The following is a 17,500-nucleotide window of genomic DNA, read 5'->3' as shown; positions in this document are numbered from 1 at the left end:
TGCTCACACACAAGGGCACACACACACACACACACACACAGGTACAGATAATGACACAGACAGGTAAACATAAATGGGTCTAAATGTGTATATCCTCCTGTAATAGTTAACCGGCTAGTGGGCAGGATTGCCCTGATTCTAGCAAAGTACTTTGGCAGCTTCCGACGTTGCAGGACTAGGTCCTCTATACTACCACCAATGTTAGCACTAGCAGCGTTGCCCACTTGACTATAGGGAAAAGCGGACAATTCCTTCAGTCAAGTGGACTTCTTCTTCAGTGCGGCTTGAATTCATTGCAGGCATGATACAATAGCATTCAAACTCTTGTTTATGATACAAACACATTCACACTGTTTAGCGCATGCAACAACAAATACATACCATCCAACCTCCACACGTACGCACACACGCACACACGCACGCACGCACGCACGCACGCACGCACGCACGCACGCACGTACACGCACACACACACACTCACAAATAGACACACACACTCACAAATAGACACACACTCACAAATAGACACACACACAGGGATTAGTTTTGATTGACTTCCCTGACCTCTTTCCGTCAAGCTGTGAGTGTAAAACGAGACGTTCAATTTGTGTACGTGAGTGCGGGGAAGACGCAAAGAAACAGAGCGAAAGGGCAAAGATTGTATAAACCGGTTGTAAAAATGACCCCATATATGTCAAACTAGACATGCTCTTCAGCCTCTTTATCTTATTTTACAAGTCACCCGTCCCATGTATTATGTGAACTAGCAGACAGAGAGAGAGAGAGAGACACACACACACACACACACATTCTTCAACAAGCCTCTCATAGCCATGTTGACCTTTTGAGTTCAAAACTATTATTGCAACCCTCTTAATAAAGTGTATTGCATTGGCGGTGCTCTTGCAAGAAAAACATACTTATGTTTTTATTAGCAAACATTGCTGAGAAAAAGCATTATATAATTACGTTGGTACATCAATCAAGGTTTAAGATTGAATTATTCAGATACATTTTAGATTTTTTTCATTAACATTCTTATCTTCAATCTAGGACATTCTTGTGTGGTGATTATAAGGAAATACTGATTAATGTTATACCAGCAGATCTTTTCATCTCCTTTAAAACAACATCAATTCGACTTTTTTAGCTTTGTAGAATAGCTTCAGCCTTGCAAATTCAATTTGTATTGTCAGGAAAGTGCTTCAGCTTTGAAGCAAAACAAAGCAAGGTGTTTCATCACTCGCCTAAAAAAGAGACTTCATCATAAAGCTAGAAAAGGTATGAAGACTTCACTGCAAAAGGACTATGGCAGTTTTTGCAAATCCAATCTACTGCAATGGTACATCTCAGCACCCCATAGAAGCATTTTCACCATAAAGCTACAACACAATCAGGGTAGAATGAGAGAGGATGAGGGCTTCAACTTTTACTTTCAGAAAACAAAAATCCTTTCTTCTGCCGTGATCAACTGGGTTACATCACGACTACGGGTTCAAATGTGCTGCATCCACAACTTTAAATGTACAGAATGTGAACTTGCTTCCCCATCATAGACACTAATGGACACATAATCAAAATTCGGCCTAAGAAACTGGCTTGCTTTGCGTTTTTCTGCTGCTTATGCCTGACTTGGCAAGACTGAGTAATTATATATGAGACTACGGTCAGATTGTCTGAACTTCATCGTCCACCTAAGCAAGCTGCTATTACCATCTGTCGATCACGGCACAGTCTGTCGAGAGGCATGACCTCACCTCATTGAGCACTGTATCTTCCAATCACGTCATTCTTGGGAAGCCCAACATTTATATTGACCACTGAACAACCGTTGTTCCACAGCGGGATTTGTAGAGTTTGATTGAAAGGGAGCATTAAAACTAAGATTGTCCTCCTGACTCCCACTGAGGTGTATACAAACTAATACAAGCCGTCAATACTAACTCTGTCCCAGTCGACAAACTACAGGTGTAAATAAATCAAGATTTTCTCAACAGCCTTACGATTGTTATCCGTACTGCCAGATCTAAATGTCAAGAATTGGAAACGTATTGACCGCTCCGTTTTGACCATGACCGGTTCAGAGTAAGAAGTCAGCAATACTTTTCTGTTTCACTCCCCCCAAAATGAGAACACGACATTTTTCAGGCGCCCGGGGGCGCACCGGGTCTAGCGCGTACCATTAAGGCTCAGTCCTGATCGCAGCGACCCGGGTTCGATTCCTGCCCGTGGTCCTTTGCTGCATGTCCTCCCCTCTATCTCCCATACCTTCCTAACTATCTCACTCTATAATAAAGCATAAAAATGCTTGCATGTTTCCTTTCCAATTCAGCACCCTGCTTCCCTTACTGTTGCGCTGGGATCGTAGGGTTTTCAAACCGACCCCCACGACGCCTTCCTATTGTGAGCTTCAAAGATGGGCCTCCCGAGTTAATTAATAACACTTTTGACATGGTGTAACATATGCTGCGCCGCCATACACTGACCCATCTACAACATGTCACAGTTATTTTCATCATCTATTGCCGGGGTGCCGCAGAGGAGCAGCGCAATCACATCATGGAAATGTTGCGGAGCAAAGGTCGGCCACGCCAGCTGTCTGGATCCCGTCTCCTTCCTCCGAGCCTCCTTCAACTATCGACCCCGCGGCTGGGGGGGGGGACGCGCAGCCGGGGGGGGGGATGGTCGTTTGTTGTCAACCAGGGCGTCGAGATGCGTGACAATTATAAAGTGATCTCAGAAATGAAAATCCTGCCTCCCACGTGTCTCCAGAAGCTGATCTCACAAAGCGGCCCAGCGGAAGTTGTTAAGCCTGCGTCCCCGGTGGTGGTTATTCACAGGGATGTCAGTCGCTCTCTTCAAGGTGGCAGTGGTCCATCTTCCCTTGAGGCTGCTGTCATAGGGCTGTTCCTCGATAAACCCACACAGCTCTAGTCAGGGACAGCCCTCTGGCTTTCATTTTTTTTTCATTCTTGTACCAAAACATAAATAAAATGCCGCACAGCTCCAGGGCCATATATAAAACAACACCTTATTACACCAAATTTTGTTCACAGGTTTTTTTTTAATTAAGCTGTAGCACTGAAATGAAACTCAGGGTCAGAGTCACAAATGACCCGCTTCTGGCAGCAAAATTTGGCTCCCATTCTATGCTTTTTCGGTTTTGGTTTCGCAGCTGAGCGATGCATTTATCACTGGGCTGTGTCCAGGTGTAAATCATCAACACTGTTCTCTCTCCCAAAGTCTTTCACATTCGTCTCTCTTCATGTATAACATACCCACCGCACCTATAAAAATACACTGGGAAGCTTGTAAATCACACATCTTCCCTGTCCTCTGTGATGCCCAGGACGCCTTGTCTTCTCACCTGAGCCATTCATCAACTGACCTCTAGGTACACTCTGACACCAAAGATAGAACGTTGCAAAGTTTTATCTGAGCGTCTCCAAACACGCCAGATGTGGGGATGTGGTTAGTTTCTTCTACTTTCTACAAAGTGCGCTTCTTCAGAACGTCCCACGGGAGAGACTCATGGAGTTCCAGTCCTGTCCCGGGAGCCAGCAGCCCAGAGAGAATGAGGGGCAGTGGGCTCTCTACCACCCCTCTCCAACTAGCTCTGTCACTTCTTCAGTGCTCACTGTAAAATCACAGAATCTTAAGACACCTTCCACACGCACACACACACACACACACACACACACACAGATAAATCTCACACAGCCCAATCCCCATTCTAATTTTGAGAGAACATTCTAGTGCTCATTTCTGCTATCTCCATCCCAGGAACATCCTGTATCAAGCTCAGAATGGTGACTGAAAGAATTTTCCAAAGCGCACTCTCTTTATACCGTCTCCACAAGGCACAGAGAATATGAGTGGTTTTAAAATCACATAGAACTGTTCTTGATAAGCAAAATAACTGCCAGACTTTTAGATTTGGACCTAGAGCTCTTTATGCCCATGACCAAGCGGCATGAACATAAGCGTTTTGGAGCCATTAGTTTGGCGGGCAACAGAGAGTTTGAGTTGATAATAATCAGGGACTAAATGTTGCTGGAGCCAGGACCACATGGTCCTCTGAGAGCAGACCTCTCTTCACCTTCCCAGCTAGCGCACACACACTCCAGCTGGTACTGCTTGCCACACTCCACATGAATGCACTCTTGATGTGTGTGTGTGTGTGTGTGTGTGTGTGTGTGTGTGTGTGTGTGTGTGTGTGTGTGTGTGTGTGTGTGTGTGTGTGTATATGTACATGGTTATTGATGTGTGTCAGTATGTGTCAGTATGTGTCAGTATGTGTCAGTGTGTGTGTGTGTGTGTGTGTGTGTGTGTGTGTGTGTGAGTGCATGACTCAGTGTGTGTGGGTGTGTGTGTGTGTGTGTGTGTGTGTGTGTGTGTGTGTGTGTGTGTGCATTTCAGTGTCAATATAATCCTGTGGGTTTGTGACTGCCAATATGTCGCTCTGTGAGTGCCGGCAAAACACACACACACACACACACACACACACACACACACACACACACACACAAACACAGACCCATGTGTCGATGAACACTTAGAAGAGGGAGACTGGAAGAAGGGAACATAAAAAGGTGAGGGAGCAGAGGTGGAGAGAAAGTAAGGAGCATTTCAAATAGTACAGCAGCAGTAAAGACAGTATAAGGAAAATGGAAACAATGTGGGGCCAGAACAAAAGATCTGATCTTTGAAATGATGACATAGCAGGGGTATGGAAAGATCTTGAAAGGAGGGAAGAAATGACAAGAGCAAGCAAGAGTGCTAGCTTGAGAGAGAGAGAGAGAGAGAGAGAGAGAGAGAGAGAGAGAGGAGAGAGAGCGAAAGAGAGAGAGAGAGAATCGGCTAGAGAGAGAGACAGGAAGAGACAGAGGGAGGAAGAGACAGAGAGAAAAAGAGATGGATAGAGAGAGAGAGAGACAGAGACAGAGACAGAGACAGAGAGAGAGAGAGAGAGAGAGAGAGAGAGGTACAGAGAGTACTGTGGAATTGAGCGGTTGGTTGGCTGGAGAGCATAACAGCAGCAAGGATTATAAAGTTGCCTTGTTCTGCTCTCTGACTTCCCATCTCTCGTGACGAAGTGCAGAAAGAGGCTTACTGCTGAGTTATGCATTGCAAACAGTGCATGGTTATGTATGTATCTGTGACTCAGCGTGTGTGGGTGAGAGTGTGTGTAATTTCATTCATACTCTCTTTCCGTCTTCTTTTCTTTCATATCTTCTTCATGCATTTTTTCATTTTCCATTACATTTCTTTTTATTTGTTTTGTGCATGCAAACACACACACACACACACACACACACACACACACCCACATGCACATATATATGGTAGGGCTTGGCAAATGTTCACAATAGGATTTCACAAATCAAAATAAATGACAAAATGCTTTAACAGGCAATAAACTCTTTGGAGATTCTGTTTTATATCAGCAAGTGGCAGACACCTAAAATGGCTTGATAAATGTAACTCCATCAGGCACTAGTTGTGAACGCGGAGACACAGGCACACATACACACACAACAGAAATAACAAAACTATCGCCGCTGAAACACTTGAGATTTATTCGGACTATCGATTTTGTGCCACCCATAGTAAATACCCTAGGCCTGCCGTGAATATCATTTAGATTGGCAGTAAACAACAATAAATAATTTTTTAAAACACCACTAAGCTAATTTAGAGAGCAGGTTTCCGAGCGCTACGGGAAGGCATGAGTCCCTTTCAGGTATTCTAGTGACATAAAAGCAAGTAGTTACATACAAAGTCATAAATACAAGGAACACTTCTTGTGAACAGTGCAGAGCAATTCATTAGGCCCTGAAAACACATTGTAAATGCAGGGCAGCACACATATCAGCCCTATGAAAAGAACGATAGTTATCAAAGAATAATCAAGTGTATTTTCCTTAAAACTAACGGATTGCCTCAATTGAGGTGTCAAAGAAATGATAACAAATTCAAAAATGTAGAGTATAATGAGCTTAGTAATTCAATAAGTATAAAAGAAAGAAGAAAGAAAGAAAACATCTACGAAAAAGTCTGTCCCGTGTCATTTCACAGCATGTGCTCTCCCTGCCTTGCTGGTCATCTTCATTACACCGTCACCAAAAGAAAAAAAAACAACCTCTGAAACAATTCCATCTGAATCCATGCATCTTTTGTTAACCATCCCTGGGGGGGGGGGGGGGGGGGGGCAGCACTTCAGATCAGCCAGCACTTCAGATGCTCCCCAGCCAATAGTCAATAGCATCAATGAGGAGAGGAGCTAATCACAGAGAGTGCATCGACACGGCCGTTTTTCCCTGGTCAATAAAGATATCACTGACTGCCCCCCCCCCCCTCTCCCCCGTCAGCCGCCTCCCCCCTCCAGCTCCGTCTCTGACATGCCTCGTGTGTGTCACGCGCTGACCTCCGTCGTCTGACCTGTCCCTGGGTTCCTCAGACCGCTAATTGGGCTGTGGCGGGGTCTGGTCCCGGGAGAGAGGAGGGGTCTGGGGGGCAGGTGCGGGGGTTGGGGGGGGGGGCGGGATGAATGGCTGAGCTTGTTTACCATATCCGGCCCAGGCTACTTGTTTGACTGATGGGTGTGCTGAGATACACAGACAGACGAGCCCAACCCCCGCTGCCCCCCTGCACTGTCCTTTGTCTAATAGAATGGACGGATGGGTGGATGGGTATATGGATGGATGGAGGGATGGATGGATAAAGAGATGGATGATGGATGGTCAGGGTGCGGTGGATGGATAGAATAATGGATAAATACCTGACGCCACCCAAAAACGGCCGATACATGGTGTAACCTTTGCACCTTAACCCCTGAAACGCTTCTCTGAACATCTGACCCTGGCATAGGATCACAGGGATTTTCTCTAATCAGCACAGATGACGTGGACATGCCCAGGTTTGCAATGACAACCAGAAGCCAGCACAGTGTTCACATCCGTGTACAGTTTGTAAAGAGGGCCCTTAGGATATTACAAGGACATTTACAGCACAGAGTACACAACCGGGAATTGTATGGGCCTAATTGATTATATCTGGTGCATTCGAAAGGACCTCCTGAGTTCCAGCCAACCATTCAGGGTACATGTTTATTGCCATGCCAACCGCCTCTTCTTCCTCTGTGACAATAGCAAGTTGTGGTACATGACATATTTGTAATAGAAATGTCTCAAAAGAATCTATTAAAAAAAGAACGACCCACATATTTCCCCCATGTAGCCCTCAGGGACATCACATGCCAATCAGACAAGATAAATTGGTCACAGCCCGCTCTCAAAATTTTTCCCTCCCTCCATCACTCTTGTCTCCGTCTCCCTGGCATGGATGCGTGACAGTCCATTATAAGTGTAGAAATCGACGCCGTAAGGATACGATCCATCCCGCGCCGAGACGTAGCTGCTACACCCGCGCACCCCGACGGTTGGCGACTTCTGAAAAAAGTTGTCACATTGAGAGGTTGTCATTTTGACACCCATGGATGAACCGTCCCATCGCCTCGTCAATCAGAGCGCCAGGCTGATCACGGCACGTGCTCGGAGGGACGTAAGCATTGTTTAATTCAAAGGAAAACGGGTGTAGACATAGATTTCTCTCTCTCTCCGTCTCCCTTGTCTTAGGCCTACTCATTCTGTAATTGCCATTCCCATCCGCTCTCCCTCTCGCCCTCTCCCCCCCTCTCTTACTCTCTTGATCTGTGTCTCTCTCTCCCTATTCTGTGTTCACTCCCTCCTCTCCTCACTCTCTCTCGCTCTCTCTGATTGTTTTCTGTTTGTGAGCACTCTGCCGTTGTTTGTTCGTCTGTCTTTCCATCAGTTGAGCGCAGAATCATCACAGGCCCGGCCGTGTCAATCAGTTTGGGAATTTAGACTAAGAAACGGTTAAACAGAGATAAATAATTGTTACACAAACACACACATTTCAGCACTCACACATGTGCAAATGGCCTTTCTTGCATCTTTGTAACTTTGTCCTAAGGGACATCCATGAGCAACAGTCATCATGTGTGCAATATTCCATCTGGAGAAATTTTGTTTGTTACCCTTCTTTTTGCTTCCACTGCCTGGCTTACTGTCTCCATCCATGTGCGTGTGTGTGTGCGTGCGTGCGTGCGTGCGTGCGTGCATGCGTGTTATCTCATCTCGTCAACCCTCTGCCCATGTGAACTGGATATACGGAAAAAGTGTTGTGAATTCCTTCAAAATTTGATTAGTTAGGAATTAGCTTACAATCAAAGCATTTTCTCCTTTTCGGATTCCTTCTTATGATTCTTCGCATGTGTGTCTGCGTTGAGCGCCGACGTTCCAACCATGGGTTGTGGTTATGCGGGGTGTGCGTGTCTGAGTGTACATGTATACTGTGTGGCTGTACACTCTCTGACTCTGTTGCCCTTTGGCTCCGAACAAGGGTCTCTGTGTGGGCTGTCAACCTGGCTCCCAGGCCTCCATCCATGGGGAAATCTCCCAGGCGCTCCCCTCTGCACCGCCTGACATGGTGCATCCAGGCTCAGACCGCCGGTCCCGGTCAGGGGCCCCGCGGCCCCATGTTCTCGTCATGCAGCTCTAGTTTACCTCCATGTCCCTCCCTGCTGCGGTGCTCTACACATCCACCTCTCTCTCTGTCACTCTCTCTCTGTCTGTTTCTGTGTGTGTGTCTCTCTCTGTATCTCTGTCTCTCTCTCTCTCTCTCTCTCTGTCTGTGTTTGTGTTTGTGTTTGTGTGTGTGTGTGTGTGTGTGTGTGTGTGTGTGTGTGTGTGTGTGTGTGTGTCTGTGTCTGTCTCTGTCTCTCTCTGTGTTTGTCTCTGTATCTCTGTCTCTCTCTCTCCCCCTTTTTCTTACTCTCCCTCTCCCTCCCCCCCTCTCTCTATCTCTCTATATTTCTCCCCTGTCTACAAATCTTTCACCCTGGCTGTGTTGAAAGTAGTGTTTTACCCCTTAAAAATTCATACTGTCTGAAAGGCCAAGAAATTAAATTAAATTATTCATTCTTAATAATATTACATTTTTTACAAATCGGGCACCTGGTGCAGGCTTGTGATCTTGTTGTAACCTTGTCCACAAACAAAGTCAGAAAAACGCAGGAAGGGCAGAGGGAAAAACCACGGTCTCTCTCTCCATCTCCCTCTCTCTTCCTCATCCTCTTTCTCTACCTCTCTCTTCCTCATCCTCTCTCTCCCTCTATCTCTCCCTCTCTCTTCCTCATCCTCTCTTTCTCTTTCTCTCCCTCCCTCTCTCTCTCTCTCTCTCTCTCTCTCTCTCTCTCTCTCTCTCTCTCTCTCTCTCTCTCTCTCTCTCTCTCTCTCACTCTCTTTCTCTTTCACGCTTTCCCTCTCATTATCGGCAGCGTTAAAAAACGACCGCTAGCGATGGAAATGGAACCAGTGACAGGAGCGGCTGGGTCTCATTCCAGCCGTTCCTGTCCTTTAGGTAGTGATTGAATTTTTCCCGTTGCCTGCACAGACTTGGGCCCCAAAGGATCTGGTGGGGGTGGGGGGGGGGGGGGGGTAGTGGTCCACACGCTAATCCGCTAAGGAGAAGCATGTGATGAGATGTATCGTGTTCGTCATGCCTGCCGCGTAACATACACACACACACACACACACACACACACACACACACACACGCACACACGCACACACACACACACACACACACACAGGCAGACCTACAGACACATGGAGACAAACACAGACATATACACAAGCACACATACACATCGACAGATAGACACATGCAGACCGACTGAGACAAACACAGACACACACATCCACACACAGACAGACAGAATGACACACTTAAATCTTGAGTAGGGCCCTCCAAAGTTCAATGCCGGCCCTGCGTACACACACACACACAATAGATATTTCTCAAACACAGATGCAGACACACACAAAAAAAATCAAAGGCAGAGATGGACACAAAAATATGCAAGCAGACAGACATCGCTGACAGAGAGATAAGCACACACACACACACACACAGACATGTGTGCATGTGTGTTGTCCATGTGGTTAAGATAAAGGGGATTCTGAAGTAAGTGCATATGAGTGTAAAAAAAGGTTTTAAATACAAACACTAACCGTACTCTTCTCTAGCTCTCCTTTCTCTCTCTCTGCTTCAGTTCATTTTTCTCTGTCTCCTTTTCAAAATGACAAGCGGGCATGAATTATTACAAGTTCATTATTCTCTGTTTGCTGTAAATTAAATTGCAGTGAGAAGAAGAAAAGTAATTATAGAAGTAGATAAGGGTAGGAGAGAGAAAGAGGGGGAGAGAGAGGATGAGGGAGTGGGAGAAAGGGACATAGCAAGAGAGAGGGAGGGCGAGAGAGAGGGAGATAGAGAGAGAGCAAGAAGGAGAGAGTGAGAGAAAGAGAGAGATAAATAGAGAGCGATAAGACCACAGGACTGACATGTGTGTGTGAACTGTGTGTGCCGTGTGTGTGTCTGTGAGAGACAGACGAGAGACATAGACACACAAGTTTCCTCAGGACGACTGCGTGCCAGTCTCTAATTAAACTGCTGGGTGCGGCGGTATTAACAAGCCACTGTGTTTCTTTACAACGTTTGGTTAAAATCTCAGCACTGCAGCTGACACACATACCAGTGTCACCGTCAGATGTTTCACGACAGCCTCCAAAAAAACTATTGAAAGGGGTGGATGAATTCCTCTCAAGATCCTGCTGCTGATCAAACCAGAAAAGGTTTATGAGATTTTGTTGTGCTAGAGTTCAGAATGTGTGCGTACATGTGTGCGTACATGTGTGCATACATGTGTGTGTGTGTGTGTGTGTGTGTGTGTGCGTGTCCCTCTCGATGTGTGTGCATCAGACTTTGTGCACGTATGTGTGTGCATGTGACTGTGTACACGTGTGCATGTGTGTGTGTGTGTGTGTGTGTGTGTGTGTGCACGTATGTGTGTGAGTCCATGCCACTCATCACATTACCCAGAAGGCCTTTGAAGTGACTGATGCGATCACACGTCTTCCATTCTTTCATCAACATCAAATACCTAGTGAAGGTAAACCGCTTCAGACAAGAGTCCCGGTATACAGGGAGTAGGATACGCCATACCTACTTTTAATCCTCTGTATGCAGGGCTATGTTATGACTTACTTATTCATTAGCCTTTTGCTGTGTTTCTTGAACACCCTGTCATTCATGTCTCTGTCACGGTGGAGTCAGTGTAGCGTGACATAGGACGCGGGTTATTAAAAAATAAACAACATCGACGACAACACAACATTCGACAATAGCTTCACAATCCCTTTTAGACTATAGGCCTTCTAATCCCATTACCTCTAGGGCTCACGTTTATGTTCTTCCTCTGCTTTTTTCACTCTAAAAGCATTACACTTTGACTGTGCATTGCAGGGTTAACCTGGCTCGACCGCAGGGTCATAAAGCATGTCCGCACCGACCCTGTGGCTCCTGTGAGAGCGCCGTACATTGTTTTTTACTTAAATGAGTCTCTTAAACGAAGGCCGATGCCCTTATGGGGGCCCGGGGCCAGATTAGCATAATTTTATTCGACGGTTCGACGTATTTCTATACTGTTTACCCAACATCTCCACGGCCCTGATCTGTGTTTCTACTCCTGAAGCTTTAATGCTTAGCCTCCTGTTAGGAAGGCAAGATATACGTGTACGCACACAGGCGGCGGTCTTTCTATTATCCAAAGCCGGTTGTACAGCATTTCACACCTTGTTCCTAATCCGACGCAACGGAAACCGCTCTGGGAAGAATGCCGCTCCGGTCGGATGAATTCCTCCATTCCGTCTGAGGCCATTTTGATTAGTTTTCTTATGATTTTCTCTTCAAGTCCTCTTGCAGATGTGTATGAGGAGATATGATATCCCCATGTACATATTCAGTCAGCACTGTGTTCTCTGTGGAATATATAAACACAGAGGGGGATGCTTTGATAAGCTGCGAGGCTTTCACTTCACCTGCTATATCCGGGAACCGGGGCTGAAACCTATCCACAACAAATTGACTCTGCCGTTCTCTGGGAGATTGCTTGGGCTCTGCAGTCTGTTCTTATTTATTTATTTTCCGCTTGGTAAAGGGGGGGCCGGAGCGTACCACAGGCTGTGCATGTTAAACACCAGCGATCGCTTTCTCTGGGGAGGTGCGTTAGCTCCTAATAGGCATTTTGTTAAGAATTTCAATTTTCCTGACAAATGCTTTTTATCCCGTTGAATAAATAGGAGCAGAGCCCAACGGAGCGCAGAACAGAGCCCCCCGGTCGCCCAACGCCCCCCCGCCCCCATGGCGTTTTAAACAAATCTGTGCTTGTGGCCTTTTAATACTTTTAATACAAGCCCTTCTTGTGGTGTATATGTTCTTGACAATTAGGGAGAAAAGACCTCTGACCTTCATACTGCAGATATAGTGCCCCCCCCCCCCCCGAAACATCATTAGCTGTAGATTCGTATGCAGAAGGCCTGTGTGTGTGTGTGTGTGTGTGTGTGTGTGTGTGTGTGTGTGTGTGTGTGTGTGTGTGTTTGTGTGTGTGTGTGTGTGTGTGTGTGTGTGTGTGTGTGTGTGTGTGTGTGTGTGTGTTTGCGCCTGATGTATGGCTGTATGTATGTGTGTGTGTGTGTGTGTGTGTGTGTGTGTGTGTGTGTGTGTGTGTGTTTGTGTGTGAGTGAGTGAGTGCGTGTGTTTTGTTTGCGTGTCTACGTGTGAATATTGACCTTTTGCCCCTGTCTCTGCCTTGTATCTTTGAGATCCCAAGTGTCCAACACTGGAGAATGTCTGGGCTATGCACACATAAACACACACACAAACACACAAATACACATAACACATGGAAAGACATACACTCACCACACACACACACACACACACACACGCATGCATACACAACTCACAAGAGTACTCACAGGAAAACTTGTGTTTGAGCAAATTTAAATGTAATGTTAAATGTAAATACAACTCTGTGTTGACATTACAGGCTTTGAGTGAGATTGATCAATTGTCAACGTGTACGCATGCGTTTGCGAGCGTGCTTGTGTGAGTGCAGTTGTATGTTAAACAATTCCCAAGATACATTTTTAGCTGGAAGCTGGTAATCAAGGAGAGTAACAAACCAAACAGATGTATCACTCACTATCCAACAGATCATTAACACATGCGCGCACACACACACACACACACACACACACACATACACACACGCGCACGCACGCACGCCCACGCACACACGCGCGCGCGTAACCAATGGTTGCAATGGTGGCCATCAAATCGTTTACAGCCCTCACGGCCCCTCGTTTACAAAGCAGGTGGTACCTTAAACACAATCCTTTATTGGCTGTACACAAACAGCCTACCGCCTAAACGCTAACAAGCCAGGAACACACTCTCAGGTACGCGTGGCAGCTAACCACGTCCCCTCCCCCCCCTCATCCATATGCTCCAAGGGGAAGGAAAACTGGAGCAATCGATAATAATGCAGTAAAAACATGGGAAACATTTATAAAAAGGTAACTTACAGAAATGAATGAACGGCCTGAGTGTTTCCAGGATGTACGAATTGGAGTCCCTCCAAAAAAACATGAAATGGACACACACCGAAAGAAGTACAAATGATGATGATAATAATAATAATAATAATAATAATAATAATAATAATAACAAGAGGGACAATATTGTCCAAGGCCTTCAGGGGAACAATGATCCATCAGATGGGGGGGGGGGTGGCAGCTGTGTACATGCTTCTGTTATTGCGGTACAGAAAGGGCCAGTACGTTCAGCAGCTTTCACCAACAAGGTCGACAACAACAGCACTTAGAAGAACCGGCCTTGCCTCCTCAGAAGGATTTGTGTGGTCAAACCGCACAACACAAGGGGCATTTCGAAATAGAGCAACCACTCAAACATAAGCCACATACAAACCCACGGCCTTGAGTGGAGGTGGACACAGAATACCCACCCCCCCACACCTCCCACCCCCCCCCCCCACCCATGCACACTCTCTCTTTCTCTCTTGCGCTCTTATGGTGAAATATTAGTTTTGCATTCAAATGATTGGCTTATTTCTTAGCAAGAAGGAACCATTCAAGCATCTTTATCAAGGAATTGAAAGCAAACTACAGGAGACCTTCAAAAGAACAAGAAAGGGCAGATTACATTTATTTAATCATGTTTGGATGAATTTGCCAAGCAGGCGGAGTCCAAGCAGGCGGCATGGCATTGTAATAACACTATTTTATTTATTGAGTCCTTTAAAAACTCAAGCATAGACATATGATTAAGGATAAATACCAATTCAATAACCACTAATCAATCGCCTTGACCACTCTACCATAAACATATTTTCAAAACTAGTAGTAGTAGTAATGCATAGCAGTTTATTGTGAATCTCCCGAAATGGCTGAAACTAATTCGCTTGCCGTGGCATTTCTTTCCCTTCTTCTCAGAAACCAACGCAGTCAAGGCTATCGAATCTCGTGAATATGAAATAGACGGAATAAGTGACACATGCCTATAACCCTCACAACTTTTAAACAGTGTTGGACAGCCATATCAGAAAGTTTGATTTCAAGGGACTCAGCTCCCTCTCCTCTGAACAGCTCTGAACGATAGATTCCCTGGAAGAGTGATGAGAGAGCACTACACCTGACAGTGATTGCTGTGGTATCCGACGTGTCAAGAGGATTTGATTTTACATCACCATTATGAGGACCAGAGAGACGAGATGGATAGATGGGATTAAAAATCACACAGAATGCTCCCTCTTTATTTTTCAAAACCAATAACCGTCTACCGCTGTCGCTGTAGGACTGTGGGATTCCTGGGTGCTACTTCCTTTTGTTTGTTTCTGCACACCCGCGGGCCCTAAGCCGTGGAGCTCAGTGGAGGCTTCTCCAGTGAGGAGAGGGAGGAAGATCCTCCTTAACATTGTTGAGAATAAAAAGTGTAGATTGCCCAGACTACTGTAATGAATTAATGCCCTTGAATATGACTACTTTAATGCCTTTGTATGTAATGTTCGTTTCCCTGGGTAAAGGGATATTAGCACCCCCTATCGCCTATTGAATATTACTTCGGGGAGGATGTTCCTCCCTCAGCCTCCACTGACGCCCATTCATTTCTCGGGAACTACTGGCGGCCGGTGAATAACATGGGGGTCAATGGGAGAGAGGAGGAAAGTCCTCCTCTGAGTGGGTGGGACTAGTTAAGGGATCTGAATCGCGTCAACATCTATTCACGAATAGGCTGGAGCCCTGGCTGCACTATGAACCAATAAGCAGGAGCCCTGGCTGTGGAGCAGCCAGGGCCCCTCAAGTCTCTAGGCTACGTGAATCAACGAACCCACTCGTATGTCTCGTTTCCACCGAGCGGTGCGCTACTGTTCGTTGCAGTACAGCTAAGGGTTCGCTTATATTGGCATTTCCACCGAGCGGTGCGGTTCGGTTCGCTTATATTGGTGTTTCCACCGCCAAAAGTCTGCCGAAATAAACGCGCTGAGTCTACCTATTTTTCAGTACTCCACCGTTGGGTTACCAAGCCGTCTGAAAGGGTGGCGAAAACGTGGCATTACACACGCCGTTATTCTGAAATCACTTAAAAAATATCCTGTTTGATATGACCAGGTCACTGATATCTTTGCAACACAAACAGCGAGGAGGATTGACTTGATATAAATGAAGTCCCTCAATCTTAATTGGCTTAACACCATGACCAACATTCTGAAACATCTATTAACATCCACATTTGCCTCAAACAATGTTAGGCTCACACCCCATGTCAATAGTTGTGAAATTATGTTCTTGTTGTTCTTTTAATTGTTTGTTACTGACCGTTCTGTTTAATATTGTGGAAAGGATGTTAGTGAATGATTCAGAGCATGATGCATTTTAAATGGCATCACTTTTGGTCTTGTGTCTTCATTTTTCTTAAAACAATTGTAGCTGAAAATAAACATAGCCAAATTACAACCAATAGCTTCAGTCATTGAGGCCAAAAATAGGCCCAATGATAGGCCCAGATTTTTAAATTTAGTTTTACAAATCAAGAGTAGGCCTGATTTGACTAATTGGCTTTGCATCCTTTCATTTTGCCCTTGTAGTCCAAGATATGCTGCCCACCAGCTTTCAAAGTACAATGCTGCCACTGGTGGATTTGGATCAATTTTATTCACATAATTATCCCTCCCTGCTATTTTGTAGTTCACCAAAACACCCTGAAACAACTTGATTCTCACATACTTATGCCACCAACAGTCGCCATTAACAGTACAAGCAGGCCAATGGCAACCAAGCACGCAGTCCTTCCTCCCTCACTTTAAAAACCACCAGCCGCCACTGGTGGAGCTACACCCTTAGACTCGGTGCGTGGAGCTGTAACCCGGTCGACAGCCCGGTAGCCGTATGCCGACCGCAAGCTTCAGTTTACCCAGTGCACACCTTCCCTGTGCTCAGCTGACACCAGCTTGCTTTTTCCAATGGAGGACCCGACATGATACTTTTGCATTTCCCAAGCACAGACGTTGAATAAGATACAACATAAGATACAAAATGATAATAGCACGAGATGGATATGTATATAATGTATATGGGTGTGTACAGTGAAAAATTAAGGCTATAATACGAGATAATGTGGTAAGAGTTGGGATAGGGTTGCGTTAAGCAAACTAATTATTTGGCTTAGGCCACAGAATGACTTGGCTTTACCCCTCTCAAGTCGTTACCCCTCTCTCTCTTTCTTTCTCTCTCTACCTTTCTCTGTCTGTCTTCTCTACCTCTCTACCTCTCTCTCGGTCGCTGTCTCTCTACCTCGCTCTCTGTCTCTCTCTCTCTCTCTCTCTCTATCAATCATAATGAGACTCTCCCTCCCGGTCTGTCTCTCTCTTTCTGGGTGCTGATGCTGGCGGGATGCAAGGGGAATGTGTGAGAAGAAGAGGAATAAGAAGCAAGGGGGGCGGCTGCTGGATGCAGTGCTGGCAGAGGAGAGCGGGTGGGAGGGTGGGGTGTGGGTGTGGCAGCGTGGGAGGGGGGGAGACAAGTTGTACATTGGTGGTGCACTGTGTCAGGTCACCGCTTCAAGCTAATTGCTCCTTACTGGTAACTTTCTCTACTCAGAAGAGCCCTGAATGCTGGGGTGCCGTCGGAATGACCAAGAGGGAGGTCCCCTCGGGTGGGGGGGGGGGGGGGGGGGGAGGCTGAGAGCAGGGAGGTGGAGGGGGGTGCGGGGGTGGGAGGCAGAGGGGGTGAGGGGGTGTGGGGGTGGAGGGGGTGAGGGGGTGGGAGACAGCGGGATGGAGAGCGAGGCATGGGTAAAATAAAAGAAAGGGAGAGCGTGCTGCTGCAGTGTGTTAAGTCAGAGCGAGAAGGAGATAGAGAGGGATAAAGAGACACACGATTGTGTGGTGAGAGTGAGAAAGTGAGAGTGAGAGTGAGAGTGAGAGAGAGAGAGAGAGAGAGAGAGAGTCGACAGAACCAGGAACAGGAACAAATTATTAATTTCAATGAGTAAAAAC

Source organism: Micromesistius poutassou (genome assembly GCF_964030765.1).
Source record: "Micromesistius poutassou genome assembly, chromosome: 5".
Taxonomy (NCBI): Eukaryota; Metazoa; Chordata; class Actinopteri; order Gadiformes; family Gadidae; genus Micromesistius; species Micromesistius poutassou.
The sequence above is the reverse complement of the archived record's forward strand: the minus strand, read 5'-3'. Positions refer to the sequence as shown.